This window comes from Bidens hawaiensis, unplaced genomic scaffold (genome assembly GCF_021521415.1).
Source record: "Bidens hawaiensis isolate Kalapana, Puna unplaced genomic scaffold, B.hawaiensis_p1.1 tig00091176_1, whole genome shotgun sequence".
NCBI lineage: Eukaryota > Viridiplantae > Streptophyta > Magnoliopsida > Asterales > Asteraceae > Bidens > Bidens hawaiensis.
The window spans coordinates 6,231-19,972 of NW_027504424.1; the positions used below are offsets into that span (position 1 = coordinate 6,231).

Below are 13,742 nucleotides of genomic sequence, written 5' to 3' on the forward strand. Positions count from 1 at the left end.
TAGTTTTAATAATTCTAGTTGTAAAACTTTAAATCATGTTCTAACATGCATTTAGTAACATGATTATTTTGAAACCATTTTCAAATTCTAATTTATAATAAAACCATTTTATTATGGGCGTGAGACGGCTAGTTAATAAATCCATTTTATTAAACTACGTGTCACGTGATTACCGATAATTGTTAGAACCCGTTTTATGCTTTGTTAATTAATTCTATGTGACGAAGTTGATATCCTAATATCTAACAACCACATAATCAAACAATCAATTAACAAGCATACACAATTATACTAGACACGAGCCACTAAGTTAGACCACACTTGTTAGCCGAAACAAGTGTGTGTCTTAGGTCCGATCCTAAGGGACACACGACACATGGATGTTGTAGCACCCACTTGATCCCGCATCCAAATGCGTCAAACATCTTCTTCAACCCCGTTGTAATCCATTGGGCTTGAACTTGGGCCTTAGCTTCCATAAGCTTCCATTTTGGCTCAATTGGTGGGCTTAGGTCCTTTTGGGCTTGAATCCCCTTAATGGGCTTGTAAGGCCCATTATCACCATACCCGGCCCAATAAGGCCCAAACTTCCAATTTTGCAATCTTCTTTAATTTTACAAAACCAAATGTCCTAATACATTTTTAATTATTCTATAAAATAAAGATATTACAAATAATCTATTTATTACATACCCATATGAATAAATAATTACAAAATTACAAAACTGCCCCTAATTAATTATTACAAACCGAAACTTGAATAATTAATTACAATTACAATCATCAACCACAAACAAACATCCATTTTGGTCTACGGCTCGGTCTAGTTTTAATAAATAACAAACATAACCCGTTATGTTTTAGGATCCCGTTCCAAAACCCCTTGACCTTATCGGGCCTAGCCCAACCCATTTGGGCTTGACCCAATAACTTGTTCTTGGGCTTCGGCCCATAAGAAAGTCTCATGGGCTTCGGCCCATTTAACTTTCTTCCCTTTTTTCGGTTAACCCATTAACCAAAAGAAGTGGGCTTCGGCCCAATAGCTCGGTTTTATTTATTTATTTATTTTTTTTTTTTTGAACAAAGCCAAAAATATAACAAGATTAAATACAAAAAAAAAATCATGCATGTTAATTTTTTGTATAAAATCTTTTAAGGGAAAATATAAAACCGAAAACCCGAAGCTTAGTTTCCCGTATCCCGGCTCTTGATGCCATTTGTTGGGTTCTATGGATATTTTAGACTTAGTTAATCATTTAACTAGTCATTAAAAGGCGGAAGCTTGATTATCTATAAACTTTATGTACATATATCCATATATATATTACAAGTTCATATGTGTGTTAATCTATGAATAACCCTTTATTCTTGTTTCAAGATTACCATTAATCTTAAGATTAGAAACCCGAGACTAAGGATCAAATAATACGGAAAAACTAAACTATCAAAGCTTGTAAAACTTACATTCTTAACTCCTTAAGAGATGTAGTTGATGGTTGAAGAAGATGATGATGTTGATGCTAGACTTTCAAAGGGAAAATCCTCAAACGGAAGATACCCCGAGCCTCCAACACACACCGAGCTATGTTAGGAAGCTTGAACACGAGAAACCAAGACTCGAACCTCTTTTGTTTCTTGACTTCGGCCGAACCAAAAACAAGAAGGAAAGAGAGTGGGATATGTTTGAAAGTGTGTTGAACCATTCTTATATATATGAGATCATATCTCAATCAAATCTATGGTTAGGTTCATTTTTGGTCAAGTAAACTTTACTCAATCTCCAACAAAACTTTACCAACTTTGACCAAGTGTATGGAGTGTGTGTGTGACTCATGTTTAAATGATATATTTTATACTTTATAAAATATATAAACACCCCATCTTTTATAAACCATTTTATAAAAGAACACATGTCTAAATAATCATTCCAATAATAATTATTTGAATAAATAAATTAACCAATTAATTTATTTAACACTTTCAAGTAATTATTCAGAAACCCGATTTCTGAATGTGTCGTGTTCTGTATTTGTTTTATAGATTATATCTCAACAAATACATAATTGGTATGTGTCTAACTCGTTATTGGGTATGACCCGACTTGGATCAAACACGGCTAGCCACATTAACCTAATTATGTGTCTCGGGCATACGGTATTCCAACAAGATCCACACCTTTTATATAGGCTGGGGTATCTTTGATACAAAAAAGAATACTATTACATGTTGATTCTTGACCTTAAAGGTTCCTCTTGGACCATTGTTCTCTTTGACTTGGGCCCCCTCCATTCCAACAATATATCCTGACACATGTGTCGCTCTAATCCTTTTGGGCTGGTACTACCAGCTTGTTTAGATCGACTGGATAAGTCATCAATCCTTTTGGAACCTTTGATCGCTTTTAGTTACTTGGAGGGGGGGTATTTTAGTTACTCTCCTTTTGGGTTTCCTTCCTTTAGCCACACTTAATTTGGGTATGTGTTTGCCATTGGTCTATTTCTCTTACCATTCGAAAAGCCCATTTCAAGGGTAATCTCTTCAAGTCTCTCAATCCGATGTGTTGGTTGTTTATGACGAGTATAATGGACTTATATAAGTTCTTCCCTACACTTTTAATTCGGCCTCCAAATCGCTTAATTTATCCTCCAGAAGTGTTCGTTTATGTTGTTTTCTCAATTGGCACGATTTTCATGTTTTTACAAACGGCTCAAGACTTCCTCATGTATCTTCTAAAGACATTTGACCATGCTATTTTCTTTATCCACGATGCTTTCTCTATGTTGTTTTATTCAAGTCTCCCAGTCCCTTATGTTAAGTATTTATATTGGGATAAGGGACTTTAAGCTCCAGTTTCTTTAACATAACCAAGATAACGTTAAGTTTTCTTTCTAGGACAACTATGTTAGATCTACGTAATTTCTTTCTTCTTGTTGAATAACCCTACAAAGGTTGTTAGTAGTCAATTAACATGCTCTAATAATGATCATGTTGTTCTTGATTTGTTAGTATTGAACATAGAAACTATGATATAACAATATCAGTGTGCTAATGTCTGTTGAAATATATCAAACTCCCGACATTAATCATGATGATTCGAATTCTTTCTATATGTTTCTTCTGCAAGGTCTTGTAGGTTAATAGGAACAATCAAGTTAAAGATGTTAGGGGATAGCGTATATGTATGATGTCTCGTTTAAGGGGAAATATATAAGTCGTGAGCAAACTACATTATAAACTTTTTTGTCAATTTAAATATGTCGAATTTTGTTAGTGCACGGTTTTGGTGTCCGTAGCGATCGAATAAGTTATAGATAGTCTAGGTTTTTTATTTAATGTAAAATGGCTCATTCGCTATGGATTGTATAGCGAATGAGGTCCAGTCGTTAGTTAACTAGACTAGTTCATTAAGGTATAAACCCATTCGTTATGGAAGCATAACGAATGAGGGCTAGTTCGTCAAGGTATTACCATTCGTTATAGAAGCGTAACGAATGGAGTCTAATTCGTTATGAAGGTATAACAAATTAGACTTAACTTAACGAACTGGAGCACATGGCCTATATATAGGCTGCTCATGCTCATAATTAGGATGTACATACATAAAGAGAGATCTAAGTTATAGTAATAATGCTCTCCATAAGTTATTCCACACCATAATGTATTCTTCCTTATTTATCAATAAATTATGTATTTAAAGTATTCATCTCGTATTGTTTAATTGATGTATCGACGTGGCTAGATCCTTGATAGGTCTCCTCAAATTCAATGGAATGTTTATAATTAAATATACAACAAGACAAAATACACAAACGTGTGAGATGTGTCTTTGATTTTTGCTTACCATATATCCCAACGCATTCCCTATCATATATTCATATATATTATATAATTATACTAAAAATTACTATATTTTCTCTCTAATGTTCAATTAAATAATATTTTTTATACCTTTATCATTATATTTTTTCACTCCTTCGCTCACAACCATTTTCAGAAAATGTTAAAGATTTATACGATATAAATAGTGAAACTCCAAATTTTACTTTCACATATAACATTTTTTCTCTCATCAACTCACAACCACTTATAACCATACCTTATAATTTGCAAATCTTTCTTACTAGGGAACGAGTTGAGAATGCTGTTAGACCATTTATAATAGTTTAACGAATGAGCATGAGACAATGTCAATATAGCAATAATGTCGTGGAACATTGCCTTGGTTGGGCTTTTTTTTCTATTTGGGTGAAATCGCTCACGAGAGTTGGGCGATGATAGAGCCATTAAGCTCGATTCCCGAAGGGGTCCAAAATTTAAATACAAATGTCCTTTAGGCTCATTAAATTAGAAAAAAGATATTTTTAAATGAACTACAAATAATCCTACGATAGTTATCCATCTTTCACACAATTTGCATACATTCTTCATCCTACTTTTACATAATCTAACTCAATGTTGTAAAATAGATCTCTAAGATCGAGTACTTGCTATAAGTATAACATCAAGGAGAGGTATTTTATTAAATTCACCTAATTACTAATGATCGAATAAAGGTAGTTAACCTCAGCCAGAATCACATCTAATCGTCAACTTAGGACCATTTTGACTTAAAATAAAACATAATTCATACTTCTATAATATTAAAGAATATCACTTTTTTTAAGTTAATGATTAGCTAGCAAGTTCAATAATAATTTAGTATTTAAAAATGTATTTCTCTAAAATTAATCATTTCCTATCTATGTGATAGTGATGTGAAAACATTTATTCACTCACGTATAAATTAAGCACCTATAATGCTCTAACGCATCCCACCATATTAGCTACATAATGCCCAGAACACGCGTGTGAGGAACCAAGTTATGAGTGTTTGTTTGATTATTTTATTCCATGCATCAATCACGTGTTCACCGCCTCATATTTTCTTTATTTTTTATTAATTTTTATGTGAAAGCCAAGCCCGACACACATTAGTAGCTCATGACGTTTTTGTGGTTGAAACCTATGTTGCTTTGACGTGACATTATGTTTTTCACCTTTACATGACTTCGCTACAGATATCTTTAGGCTATGTGTCGTGGATGCACCATCATGTCATGTGGGCATGGATGGCGCCATCCACACCGTGTCATAAAAATGAAGGCTGGTGTTATAAGATTCGATGCCACCCACATAACGGTGCCATCCTTTTTGGTTTGGAAAATTCAAAAGGTTGGGTTCACCCGTTTTTTAAGTAAAAAAATATAGTTAAAACTAGTTAACCCATAAAGTTTAAACTATCGGATGCCTAGTAATTGACTCACTATCTATAGGGCAGTAACATAACGTGATAACTAGCTTTTACTAATTATCTCATTAACCTATATCTTTGTTAAACAGTATCACGTAGCCCTAGCCAGGTGGTATTGTGATAGTGACCCTAGTAATTAAGGTCAATTCAATAAAACAATAACAAAAGAACCTAAGCCCACTATCATTTAGGGGCGCACATGATTCCCACATAATACAACCTAGTGAATTGTGGGGTCACCAACAACCCACGTGAGCTTTTACTACGAAAATCTAAAGACGTGAGTACGTTTTTCAATAAATACTATGCAACTATTATATAAAGAGCTTTAATGTATTTTAGATACAAGTATTTATTACATGTAGTAATGTATATGTTAATAAATACTTATTACATACATTTTTCTATTTAGTTTTTTTTAACAGCTAATTTTTTATTTTATATAACTTTTTTCTCTCGTGACTTGTTAAGCTTGAACCACAGTATTCACTAGTTTGTTGAATGTTGGATAATACCAATAACTTTATCATCACGCCATAAGGGATGAGGCTCTTTGTTGGACCTCCGGCTGGCAAGACTTCGCTCCAGTTGTTATGGGCTGCATGTTATATCATTTGGGCTTGTGGGGCGTGACCCCGTGCAAAGTTTGGTCTAGCCGATATGTAACACTCTTGGTTTGGGCCTCCGATTTGGTTCAAGATGGGCTTCGCTTATTTTTGGAGGAGGATCTTGATGCTTCTTCGATTAGTTTAGGCTTAGTCAAATGTTTGGTTAGCTTTATGTCTCAAAATGTAAGCCTTCGGGCTAGGTAGTATGCTTTCTTTTGTGGTCTACCCTATCCATGGTTAATGTCCAGGAGGGGGGAGATGCATTTGTATGTAATCACTTTTTATTTTCTTTTTATGTTAATTTTACCAAGGGCACTGCCCTTTTACCAAAAAAAAAAAGGATGAGGCTGATACTAGTATTTTTTATTTTTTTTTTTTGTTTTTTACTATAATTTTGAACATCATTTTCTTATATTTTTTGCATAAAAATGCAAGAATATAATAAAAAATGGTTATGATGTATAAAATACTTTACTGGAAATATTAGACTTTACTAATTATAACCTTTGTGGTCTCTTGGCCAATAATAATGATATTTACACTTTAACCAAATGATAATTATAAGCTTTATTTTTGTTGTCAATAGTAACTTCGGTAGCATAAACATTAGTAATTTATATTTAACTTTCACTCGATTACTCTCGCATTGATACTATAAACGAAATTGAGAAACATAAAAGCAAAAAATTGAGTATAAGTCAAATGTAAATTGAGTGTAAAATCTATGATGATTATGCTACATTATTATTGTCAACAAAAGTGAAAGTTAGAATTGTTGTCGATAATAATGTAATTATGAATTATTATCGGCCGATATGTCATATTGTGAATTATCAAAACCCAAGTTTCCAACTTTGTGTGATGTATAGATAATTTTCTATAAAAATACTAGTAAAACATTTATTTCATAATCATCAAGTAAACAGTAAAACTTACATTTAAATCACATCCACACTATATAGGCATATAGCTACATGTTCTTAAAATCGAAAAGGAAACTATCTACATACCTTATTCGGTTGAATACTTTTCAACCATTTTCATGGCCGAATTGGTTATTGGTTGCATCGGAAAATAGGATTAACATTTTGACTAGATTTCTAAAAACATATTCAAAATCTCATTTATCGACTATATGTTTTATTTATGCAAGACCATATATTTTGTTGATAAACTAGTTCCATTTTTGTTATATATATGCGTGTGTGGCTTTCAAGATGTTTACAAAGTTATACACTTTTAGAAAAGCAAGTCGAACCGGTAGACCCCGTAGAAATCCAGTTTAATAATATATACAGTATTTATTAACCTATATGTTAAGAGTTGTTACCGTATGAGACCTGTAGTGTGCTTTTACGGGGATGGGTAGAAACTTTGTGACACCAGTTCGTTAATTGCAAAGGTATTAATAGAGTTTGGCTGATAAGTGATAACACATGATTGGGTCAAGCTACCTCTAGTGTGCTTTTGATAACACATAACGTATACGTCAAACACGTGTGATGTTAGATGTTATATAAATTAGTTTAATGATATATAAATTAAACAGACAGATCATCACACGTACAAAATGTTAATGGACCTAATACACACTAAATGTTTTCATAGGTAAGGTAATAATCATTTCCTTTCATCTTTCAAAATTGCAATATATATATAAGTTTTCATTATTTTATAAGAAATATTATCTATTAATTTATTTTCTAGCTACAAGATATGAAAACTATCTAGAATAACAAGACTTTATTTTGTTTTCTTGAATTAGAAAATATATAACATTTTATCCATAAATGGCCAAGTGATGACATGGCTTTTTTTGTTATTTTTTGACGATAGTATTCACTATTGTAGAATAAAACGCATGTGATACAAATAGTCATTATAAATGATAGCGTGAATATGATTACTCTTAATCAACTATATGCACAAATGCACACGAAGCATTGAAATATCACATCTTCAAAAGAAGCCAAAGTTAACAAAAAAAAATAGAAATTATGATCTATTAGTTGATAGTTGAGATTAAAAAAATGATCATATCTTAAAAGTTATAATAACTTGAGAAGAATAAAACAGTGGTCGATGAACGATCACCAACCACACTAAGTCAAAGTTGAAACAAACAACAGAAGAACCAAGGTAGATGTATGATTTATTAAGTTCGGAAAAAATAATGTTCTCATTTTCTAAAGTGAATCAATCATGCCCATCAATGAACATTGATCAATATGCTTTCAAGAAAAGGGTAAACTGTTATATGGTAAGAATATATAAAAATTGCCCATAAATAGTTTTATATAAATCTCTTACCTTTTACAAAATTACTAAAAATTTATAGTAGATATTTGCAAACTGCAATGAAATATTCTAGAAAGAATTTTTTAAATAATGTTTCAATATACCCAACAAATTATTGAAAGATGTCGTTGTCGTTTTAGGTTAAACAAATAAAAACATTTTAACAATGCTCATTCATTATTTTAAAAACAACCGCAGTCCGCAGCCAGCTAATAAAGGATTATATGGACGGTGCAAGTAAATTTGGTCAAATGTCATCTCTCCCTAATGTTTTGGATCAATATTTTGTTACAAAAGCTACCAATCAGATTTTGACTAAACACACTAGCTATAAATTTTGCAAATACAAGTTGCTTTAGAAAAAAGAGCATAGTCAATTCATTATAAATATAATATACTTTAACAAAATCCAAAGATTAAAAGTAAAAATACTGTAAAAAATAAAAGAAAATTCAAAACTTGGGTTAACACGTTTAACCCATTTTCAACAATGAGTTGATGTAATACACTCACATTTTAATCAAGTTTTCAATCTTGGGTGAGTGTGATGTAACTAGCCAACTTGGTAACAAGGGTGGATAAGGCTTGAGACTTGAGCAGATAGCCTAGATGCTAGTGGATGGTGACAATAAATTTTCACATGTACTAAACTGCTATATGTTATGATAACCATATTTCTGGTTCTAAATGTTAGGAAATAGTTCTACCTTTTGTTGCATGTACATGGATACTTGTCTGATATTTCTTAATGACAAACTCACTTACCCTTAAATAAACATTTATTTGTTCACAACAAGACTTGACACCGTTTAAGAGATACGCCATTTCAACACCTTGATACCATTAGCATACATGTATATATTATTAGAAAAATTGACAGAAACTACACCTCCAACCAAGGAAGTGGTTCCACTAACAATTTTGTGTGTGTATATAATTGTTATAACCATTTATAGAAAGAAAAGAAAGATAGAGAAAAGAGGACATGGTAATATAGACCCATGAATACCACTACCCATATCTCTGACTATGGAAACTTGGATTCACAGAACATACATTAATGTTTCACTATCTATTCTTTGCTAAAAAACACCATCTGCAACTCCAACTACCTTCCAAAACACAAAACAAAACAACTTTGTTTTGCAGTAATTCCATTAATATCTCTAAGTTTATAATCAGTCCTTCAATAATAACAACTTTTAAATGATTGGGATTCAACATTAATTTCTTTCCATTCAATATACTATAGCTCATCTAATCATTCCTCATTAACTTCAAAACTATTGATCAAAGATAACATGAAATACGAGCGTATAGTACGATATCCAATAGCCATCAGACGTTTGGTATGGTTGTCAAAGGGTTTTCCCTTAGAGGTTTCCTCTTGTGGTGGTTCTAGATTCGAATCTCTGGAGCATAAATCATAATAATGGATTAATGAAATTTTGTTTTTGGGCTCGAACTCGGGTATTGGTGATTGGTATCTCTATGACTTATCGTGGAGCCAAAACACTATTAAAAAAGTATGATAACCAACAAAAAACTACAAGAAATCATGCATACATTATACAAGTGTTGGGATGAGATCAAATACAAGTGAAATTAATCATGTGAAGCATACAAATCGAAGAGAAAAAAAAAACACAATGGCGGTTATCTTACAATTACACCGCAGCTTACAAGTGGCATAATTTTTTTACACCACAATTTACAATTAGTGTATAATTATTACGCTAGTTGTAAATATGCGCACCATTGTAACTATTACACTAGTTGTGCCAACGCGTCTTTTTCTTCCCTCACTTCACACATTTTACATACCCACCATAACTGATCCAAACACTACAACTGTTTATGTGATTCTCATATTTATCTATTTCTGTTCAGAGTTAAGTGTCATTTTAGTACCTGTGATTTGGCCAACTACGCAACTTTAGTACCTATTCTTTATTTTGTGCAAATGACTACCTCAGCTTTAAAAAACTTGCATTTTTAGTACTTTTTTTCTAACCTCGTCTATTTTTTCCGTTAAGTTAGGGATAATTTGATAACTTCGTTATTTTCTTTGTTTTTTTCTTTTCTTTTTAACGCTTATATCTTGTAAACCCTAAATCCACAAATCATAACATCAAAATCAAAATCCTAAATCCTCAAATATCGTCAAAATTCAAACTCTATGATGATATGGAGAAAGGGTTTGTGGATTTAGGATTTGGATTTTGATGTTATGATTTGTGGATTTCGTGTTTACAAGATATGAGGTCAAATTAAGATTGCTGTTCCAGTTCCAGTTAGTGTTTCAGCCGAATTCGATCGAAGAAGATCCGAATCACGCTCTGTAGGATTTGAACCTACGACATCGGGTTTTGGAGACCCGCGTTCTACCGAACTGAACTAAGAGCGCTTTCTTATCATAAAAGAGAATACTGTAAAGAAAAAAGAAAAGAATTGGCCCCAATACATCTTGTATGCATACTATATAGTGTCATTGTATGCATACTATATAGTGTCATAAGAATGAAAGATTCTATATGATATGTCCATTGTGAGTTGATCTTAAAAAATACCTCATTACTGCTCAAAGGAGTAGTAATAGGTAGGGATGACAGGATTTGAACCCGTGACATTTTGTACCCAAAACAAACGTGCTACCAAGCTGCGCTACATCCCTTCCGTTATGCGTTTAGAAGAAAAGAAAAAAACAAAGAAAATATCGAAATTACCAAATTATCCCTAACTTAACGGAAAAAATAGACGGGGTTAGAATAAAGTACTAAAAATGCAAGTTTTTTGAAACTGAAGTAGTCATTTGCACAAAATAAAGAGCAGGTACTAAATTTACATAGTTGACCAAACCACGTGTACTAAAATGACACTTAGCTCTTTATGTTCATAATAAGCTTATCATAACAAAAGAACATATAAATTTCTTGATAATAATGAGATTTGGATGGCTAAATTCTATACTTCCAACCAAAAAATAATAATAATAACAAATAATAAGAGTGGGAGAGAAAATGTATTTTAACAGTGACATAGACAGTAAGAAAAAAAGTAACAAAGACAGTAAAAATAAAAAAATAGAAACACAAAGAGTGTATCAATATTACAAGCGCGGTAGAGGCTGACCCAAATTACCCGAGCCAGACCCAGACCCGGAAGTCGACCCGCCAGACAGAAGCTCAACAAGAGCAGCCATGGCTTTTACCTGCATCTCAAGAGCCGGTATATAATCAATAGTCTCTTCCAACACAACCGGCAGCGGCTGTTTTTGACAACCCGGAACTAACCCACCAAGCACACGAGACTTTCGTTGCACCGCGGGTAAGTTCTTCGTCTGCAACCGCAGTATACTCACTCTTGGTTTCTTCAACCGGCTGTTTCCAGCCGCAGTAGCAACCAATCCCCTCTGTCTTCTGTTATTCTTCGTTAATTTAATCTTAAGTTTATTCTTCAAAATCGCTCGGCTCCACCGCGTGCGTCCTTTGGCTGTTACGGCTAGTATCCGGTCAGCCGCCTCACGGACGTCTCGTTTTTTATTTCCGGACGTTTGGCGGACGTGACGGATAGCTTGTAACAGCTTTGAGCTGTAGATGTTTTGTTGACATTCTGATTTCCAAGGCGTAATTGGATTATTATTATCGTTGCATGAATTATGAGTGTTATTATTGTTGTTACCGATTGATTGCGTTTGAATCTTCTTCCGTTTTCGCCGTTTCGATATGTCGCGTGCTCTGTCTGTTGTGTTTGTTACCGGATTTGTAACCGCCATAACAGAAAACCGTTACGGAATTTGTTATTCAGATCGGATTTAGTTAATCTCGATGACGATGACGATGATAATATTATTAAGTTCCTGTAGATTCAAAGGAACTTGTCATAAACAAAAGTTTTTGGTATCAACAAATTTGTATTCTGTAATATTATCCAAATCGAATATCAACGAAATCGGAAAAATTCAACGATCCATGTCCGATGATGTTTTAATCGGTTTCAAGGAGCAAGATGGTATTCCAGGATTGGTGTCATATGACACCTTAGCACGTTTAAGGTCTGGGTGTCATATGACACCTTAGCACGTCGTAAGACACGTTACACAGATATAAGGTGTGTTACGACAGTGCAGGATACCTTATCACACCACCGTAAGATGTGATAAGGTGTCCGGTCAGAATGAAAATCACAATCAACAAACAAAACCATCAAAACAGAATTAAAAGTAAAAGAGCAGATTGATTATTACCTGTGAACCGAACTGGAATTGGAAAAGATGGATTATGAATAATGATATGATTAATTGGATTGGAAGAGAGATAGAGAAAGGGGTGGTGGGATATAAAGGAAATGAAGGAATCACATGGGAGCACGCCTTGGACAGGTCTTTAAAATTAAAATTAAAATCAAATTTTGTAAATATTATAGTTGAAGCCCTCCCACGTTCATTGCTTTACGGAATGCCCCCCCCCCCCCCCCCCCACCACTTTTGTTTCTTTATAAATTTTGGTAGTGGTGGCATGGGCCCACCTCATTGCCCATTAGGTCGCCTAAACCTCGTGCTCTTCCTACGTTACTTGCCCCGCCCAAACCACCAACATCATCTTTATTATTATTATTGAAATAACTTATATTTTCAGATGATGATATGTTTAATGGAAAAGAGATTGTTTTAGTGATGATAATTGTGTGGAGTTCTTGATCACAAGTGTGTTCGAATTTTGGGATTCGATAAGTTAGGAAAATAATTCTTGTGCGTGTGAAAGATGGTGACATTTTGGTCATGTCATTGTTTATAGGTGAAACTAAGGGAGGTTTAGATGGTATGTTGATCCTATCACTTGCAAAAGTTTCTATCGTCTACTTCTTGTAATGTGACCACCCCCTAAGTTATTTTGTGTATGATAGCTGATTGTATTATAGTTTAAACAAATGTAAAAGAAATCGATAGTAAAATCTAGATGTAAAGGTTTTGTTCCTGAAGAGGGTGTTTATAGATAATTTTGCCGTCTTATGTACTATCATTTATACAAAGAGTATACATAGCTGTTTTTGGTGTGTGTTTTTTCTGATTATTGTAATAGGTCTCATAGTATTGGTTAGTATGTAGTTAAGCTTCCATATGAACTTTGGGGAGTATAGTACTATCGTAGATGCTTGTGAGTTTGTTTTTTCAAGTTTTTTAAACGGTGTCCATTTGATTTTTGATATTTTGGTGAGTTGATAAGCTAGGAAAATAATTTTCAAGCATGCTAAAAAGTGAAAGATGGTGACATTTAGGTAAAGAGGATTTTGAACATGTCATTGTTTATAGCTGAAACTAAAGGGAGGTCTAGATGGTATGTTGATCCCATCACTTGCATAAGTTTGCATATGACGTTGTTCGTTTCTTGTCATCCCCCCCCCCCCCTTATCGCTCATATGATAGTTGATTTTATTATAGTTTAAATAAATATGCAAGAAATCTATCAAAAAATCTAGATGTAAAGTTCTTGTTCCCCGTGAGAATGTTTACAGATACATTTTGTTTTCTTATGTATTATCACTTA

General features: G+C 33.3%; 1 non-coding gene and 1 pseudogene across 1 annotated transcript; both read right to left on the reverse strand.

Moving 5' to 3' along the window:
- Nucleotides 1-10,529: 10,529 nt before the first annotated feature.
- TRNAW-CCA (transfer RNA tryptophan (anticodon CCA)) lies at nucleotides 10,530-10,603 on the reverse strand. Its single transcript has one exon. It is a non-coding gene; the product is annotated as a tRNA-Trp (tRNA).
- A 616-nt stretch (nucleotides 10,604-11,219) lies between these two features.
- Nucleotides 11,220-12,212, reverse strand: LOC143607954 (transcription factor bHLH148 pseudogene; annotated as a pseudogene).
- Between the last annotated feature and the right edge of the window lie 1,530 nt (nucleotides 12,213-13,742).